We start from the raw sequence: 6,611 nt of genomic DNA, 5'->3' as shown, positions 1-6,611 counted from the left end.
CGCAGAACTTGAGAGACTACTGAATGCTGAGAATGAACTGAGGGTTCGGGGGGAGGGGGGAGGGGGGAAGACAGGTGGTGGTGAGGGTGGAGGGCACTTGAGGGGAAGAGCACTGGGTGTTGTATGGAAAACAATTTGACAATAAAATATTATGGAAAAAATATAAAAAAATAAAAAAATTTTTTTAAAAAAGGGTTTTTTAAGTACAGAATTTTTAATTCCAAAATCAAAGTTTATTTTTATTTTCATGTAGTTTTAAAATTTTTTAAATCTTAATTCCTAACAGTTAACATACAGTGCTATATTAGTTTCAGGTGTACAATATAGTGATTCAACAATTTTATATATTACTCAGTGCTCATCATGATGAAAGTATACTCTTACTCCCATTCACCTATTTCACCCATCCTCCCCCACCTCCCCTCTGGTAACCATCAGTTTGTTTTCTATAGTTAAGAGTCTAGTATTTTTATTTCTTTCTTTGTTTTTCTTTCTTTGCTTTAGTTCTTAAATTCTACATGTGAATGAAATCATGTTGTATCTGTCTTTCTGCGACTGACTTATTTTGCTTATTAGCATTATAGTCTCTAGCTCTAGTCATTGCAAGTGTTAAGATTTCATTCTTTTTTATGGCTGACTAATATTCCATTGTATATAAAAGCCACATCTTCTTTATGCACTCGTCTATCAATGGACACTTGGGCAGCTTCCATAACTTCGCTATTGTAAATAATGTTGCAATAAACACAGGGGGGCATATATTCTTTTAAGTTAATGTTTTTGTATTCTTTGGGTAAATACCCACTAGTGTAATTACTGGATCATAGGATTTTTTTATAACAACGAAAAGTCATTTTCTGCTAAATCTGCTGAATAGAATAAGGGATCAAACTAGGAAATGTCACTTAGGGTTCAAAATATCTTTGGGTGGATCTGAAGGTTATTCACATTAAAACTTAATCTTTTTTCTTTTAGGCTCTTCTACTAATTTCATAAGTGATATTTAGCAGAGAATTTCAAAATTCCTTGCATGTGATAACAGTATTGCATTTCTGGAGTAATCTAATTAACTTCTAAGTAACTGTACCACGTCTCATACAAATTCTGAGACTCTTTCTATACAGACAGATCCCCATTTTAAATAATATGTTTTATTTAACCTATAATATAAAATAATCCTATAAAATAAAACTCAACTATTTGTACTTATATTAAAACCAGGGGCCAAATGATCACAACTTGCAACTTTCATGTCATTTATTCAAAAAGCTTCATTGAGCAGTTACTATATTCCAGGTACTATTCTGGGTCTAGGGATGCAGCAGTGAAGAAAACAAATTCCCTGATCTCGTACAGCTTATATTCTACTTGGGTGAAGCAGACAATTAAAAATCTAAAGAAGTAAAATATATAATACACCAGATGGTGGTCAGAGCTACGGAGAAGAGTAAAGCAGAAGAGAAGAAAGATGGGACTTTAGGGTGTGTGCATGTGTTATGTGTGTGAAAATACAATATATTTTTTTAATGTTTTATTTATTTTTGATACAGAGAGAGACAGAGCATGAGAGGGGTTGGGGCAGAGAGAGAAGGTGATACAGAACCAGAAGCAGGCTCCAGGCTCTGAGCTGTCAGCACAGAGCCTGACGCAGGGCTCGAACCCACGAACATGAGATCTGACCTGAGCCGAAGTCAGAGGCTTAACCGACTGAGCCACCCAGGCGCCCCGAAAATACAATATTTTAAAAGGAAAAGCCAAGGGTGCCTGAGTGGCTCAGTCGGTTAAGTGGCCAGCCGCAGCTCGGGTCCTGATCTCACAGTTTGTGGGTTCGAGCCCCTCATCGGGCTCTGTGCTGACAGTTCAGAGCCTGGATCCTGCTTCTGATTCTGTGTCTCCCTCTCTTTCTGCCCCTCGCTTGCTCATGCTCGCTCGCTCTCTCTCTCTCTCTCTCTCTCTCTCTCTCTCTCTCAAAAATAAATAAAATATTTAATAAAAATTAAAAAAATAAAAGGAAAAGCCACCTTACAAAGGGAGTGTTGGAATTAAAAAAAAAAAATCGCCTATAGAAATGTTCTCTCTGAATGAAGTTGATGGCCAGCAGCTGGATGTGATCCTGTATTGGGATGATTACTCCAAAACGAACTTTTCTAGTCATTTCCACACCTAGAAAAATGTGGATATATCATCTCAAGGTTAAGGTTCACAATTATATTATTCGGTACATGAAAAACAGCTGTTACCATTTACTTCCACTAAAAATCTTGGTTGTTCACAATGCACCAAACAAAAACAAAATGGTAAGTCTGGAATGGAAGGGTTCAAACAGAAAAGAACAGGAAAGTTTTACTGTTACATGGTGACAAGACATGATTTACCAAGTATAAGCATACCCACTTCTCAAAGGAAATGGCTGAAACATTTGAAGGCATTCGAGGACTGTTCTATTGCCGCAGGAGACTCTGGAGATAAGCATTCAAGTGTTCTTTGCTTTACAAGCCGCCAAGAGCAATTTATAATAAAGGGGCTGGTGGTTGGCTTGTTAGAAGAGGGGCCGTGGGGCTACAGCTTGCCTTTTCCCTTTTCACCCAATCACCACCGTCTTGGGTAACGTTACGCAGATTCCTTTACTGCTTTGTATCCCATTTCTAACAAGCAGGTATAGGCATCAAGTATCTACAGGAGCCCTTTGAGTCTCTTCCCGGAGCAGAAGGATTTTTTAAAAGACAGTTTCAAAAAGTAAAACGATGTAGAATAATCACCATAATCGTTTGAAAAGATTTACCCACTAACGTCTGGCCATGAGAGCATCATTTTTAAGTTGTTGATCTAAAATATATTGCCAGAGAACAGGGTCCCTCATTTGTGACATGCTGACAAACTTCTGCTAGCTAGCTAATACCCACGCACCCCAGTTTCTGAAATTACATTCTAATCTGCTTCAAGCAGATACCCAAAAGTTAATTATTGAATTGAATACAAAGCCAAGAATATTTGCTAATCATCTTAAAGAGGCACGTGATATGGTGGAAATAAAGAGACTCCATTTCAAACACCTGGACTCAGGGCCTGGGTCGCTCAGTGGGCAGAGCGTTGGACTTTTAATCAAACACCCGGACTCCAAACCTGACTGTACCACTAACTAGCTCCTTAACCTTGTAGGATCCCAGTGAACACATACCTCTTCATCTCTGAAATGACATGATGTGACTAGTAGGAGGCTCAGTTCTTAAGCCATATTTATGTCAATATCTCCATTTTCACTTTTTTCTCCTTTTTTTAAAACATTATCATTGGTGATAGTAGGCAATGAGTCATATTTCCTTATTGGCTACCCAGAGAAATACAAATGTTCAAAAAAAGAAAAGCTTTCCTGCAGAAACAAATGCAGACACAGAAATATCATAGACACGTGTGTGACACGGGCTGGTATACATACATCTCTTTCCTAATTCTGCCACTGAGAGCATGTAGAAGAATTGATACCCTGCTGGTGATGAGCACAGCCAGAGGTCAGATCTTGGTTTCTAACGCTGTTCTCAAATAAAAGGAATCAGGAATCCTCAGAGAAACGGCTGACGCTAGGGGCAAGGTAGGGAAAATATAAAAAGAACTTGAAAGATTTTTTTGTGCCAGAAAGTAAGAAGTACATAAAAAACAAAAGGATGGGGCATGTCAAAATGACACAAGAAACAACTGGAAGGTCTCCCAGTGGCCAAAGCGGAAACAATTTGAGCAAGAAAATAAAGTAATAATGGATTATAACCCAAAGTACAAAATAAATGTGCGCTGTGCCATCTGATATAAATAAGTGATGGCATAAATGCATGCATACATACATACATAAAGGAGAACAGATAGCTGTTCTTCACAGAAGAATCCAAATAACATGTAGCTACTGCCCCCTCCAGAAGGTAGAGCTGAATCCCTCCACTTCCTGAGTGTGGGCTGTACATAGTGACTTGCTTCTAAAAAATTGTGTCCGGAAAGAGGAGGGAGGAGAACTTCACCTAAGCAGATCAAGGTTAACATCACCAGTGATAAACTCAAACGATGCTGTGTCCCCAATATGATTGGATGAGAACGGTGCCTCACTCTGGTGGTATCTCCTCCCAAACCCATAACCTCACAACGAAACATCAGATAAATACTAATTGAGGAACATTCTACAGACTGCTTAACTCGGAGTACTCTCAAAACCGCCAAGTCATTGGCAATGAGAATGAAATCATGCCGTTTGCAGCAACGTGGATGGAACTGGAAAGTATTATGCTGAGTGAAATAAGTCAGTCAGAGGAAGACAGACATCATATGTTTTCACTCATATGTGGATCTTGAGAAACTTAACAGAAGACCATGGAGGGGGGAATAGTTACAAACAGAGAGGGAGGGAGGCAAACCACAAGAGACTCTTAAATACAGAGAACAAACTGAGGGTTTATGGGGGATGAGAGAGAGAGGAAAATGGGTGATGAGCATGGAGGAGGGTACTTGTTGGGATGAGCACTGGGTGTTGTATGGAACCCAATCTGACAACAAATTATGTTTTAAAAAAACCCACCAAGTCACGAAGAAACAAGGAAAGACTGAAAAACTATCACACACCAGATGAGAGTAATGATAAAATATAACGCAGTATCCTCGATGGGATCCCGGAACAGAGAAAGAACATTAGGGGGGAAAACCCCACTGGTGAAATAAGAATAAAGTCTGGAGTTTATTGTTAAAATAATGTACCAATATTGGTTTCTTAGTTGTGACAAGTGCGCTACAGTACTGCAAGATCTTAACAATAAGGTGAGGGATATGTAGAACTCTCTGCTATCCTGATAACTTTTCTATAAATCTAAAAATATTCTAATGTGAAACATTCATTGGCAAGGGGAGGGTGAGAGGAGAGAGGAGGCAGAGAGAGTTCGAGTTAAGGGAGACAAATCCAGGTGCTTCTGGATCTCCTTCAGTCGGACTGGGAATAAATAGTTGGAATTCCAGGAAAGACAATTCTAGCTGGTAAGAGTTCCTCACAAACAGAGCCATCAGCCAAGACAAGGGACTGGCTCAGGAAGCAATGAATTTCCCATCAATGGCAAAGGGAGGCAGGGAGGGGGATTGTCTGGCAAGGGCGGACCAGATGGAGTCCTATGCACATTGGCTGAGAAGGCCAACTAGACCCTCCTAGTACCTTCCATAAAAGCATGGCTCCAGACTGGATGTATATCCATTTTCTGATACTCTCTGCTTTTAGAACGAAATCTCAAAAAGAAGGAAAAGACCAGTGAGATCCCAGTTTGAAACCTTTCTAAAGGTGAGAGAAAGAATCTGAGCAGGATGAATAATGAGGGTATGGGAATAAAATTAGATGCCTAGGTGCTGGTTATGCCACTTGCCACCTGTGTGTCCTTGGGCAACTTAATTTAGCTTCTCCACGTCCCAGTTTCCTCAACTGTAAAATGGGCAAAATACCACAAATGCCCAAATGGTAAGCAATCCCATCGGCACCCATTTTCCTAGGAGGACAATTATGAAAACTACTTTGTGATTTAAAATAGAGTAATCCCCACAATGGGGCAGTCTTTGTAAGGACACAAGCATAAGAGGACACCCTCTTTTCTGAGGGCTAACTTTGGGGAAAACACTTCACCTTACACTTGAGGATAGACAACAGCTTTTGCTTCACAAGGTTGCTCTCCATATATAAGAACAGAAGCAAATCACAAAGCGGAGTGCCTGGTGCATATTTAACTGATGGCCACTTCCCTGGCCTACTGACCATGCCAGGGACGCTGTTCCCACCCAGCAGAAGTGATTACGATGACTGGTAGTGAATGAAAACCCTTCCAGGAATAAGAAGTTCATAGTCTCAAAGAAAAGAGGGGCAGCCAACCAGTACTGGAAGTGACACCACATCTGGGAACTTAACTGCAAAGTTAGTCAAAGGTTAAAGGCAAGATAAACATTATTAAACACTGCCTTTAACACACACACACACACACACACACACACACAGAGCAAACCACAACGAAAGCAAAAAAAAAAATGGCTTCTTTATAAAGTATCGGGGATTAAATTTCTCATTCATTTTGATATAAATGAGCCAACTAGTAGGAGGTGGAAGACTAGAGCTGTGTCTAGAGTGACAGAACTTTTTAAAATTTTAATTCTGCAAGTCTGGAGCTCCTGTTATTTTTGAATGAGTCCCCAGTAACTCCATACAAAAGGCGCTCTGTAAAATGCATGTTATCTTTAGAAAAGCCTTTTTTATTTTTTTTATTTTTTGGCTCAATTAAAACACCTCTGCAGAGTCAGAGTCGGGCTCCGTGTGGGCTACGTCTGCAGGGGCGGGGGCACACGCGCCATCTGCCTTGTGGCTGCAGAGCGGGCAGGGCTGGCTCGCTCCTCTAACCCGTGGCCTGCAGACCCTCAGTGGAACTCAAAGCCACTCTAATGTGCAGCCAGAGAAGCCATCTCTGCAACTCCTCCCAGGTCTTGCTTGGTCACTGGATGCAAGCCCGGGGAAATGCTGCCAGTGAGGGCCTGAGGGAGTGCCTAAGGCCCTTCCGCCCCAAAACAATCACTGGCCATCCTTGCATTAATACCATTAATACAGGTTTTAT

The 6,611-nt window shown here is 40.6% G+C and overlaps 1 protein-coding gene across 1 annotated transcript in view; it reads right to left on the bottom strand.

Moving 5' to 3' along the window:
- The window catches only part of LOC115302053 (sec1 family domain-containing protein 2-like), a 327,285-nt gene that overhangs the window by 237,233 nt on the left and 83,441 nt on the right, over positions 1-6,611 (bottom strand). The window lies entirely within an intron of this gene.

The sequence above is a fragment of the Suricata suricatta genome, chromosome 1 (assembly GCF_006229205.1).
Source record: "Suricata suricatta isolate VVHF042 chromosome 1, meerkat_22Aug2017_6uvM2_HiC, whole genome shotgun sequence".
NCBI classification, from domain to species: Eukaryota; Metazoa; Chordata; class Mammalia; order Carnivora; family Herpestidae; genus Suricata; species Suricata suricatta.
Note: the sequence above shows the minus strand (reverse complement) of the source record. Positions and strands in the feature narration are given on the sequence as shown.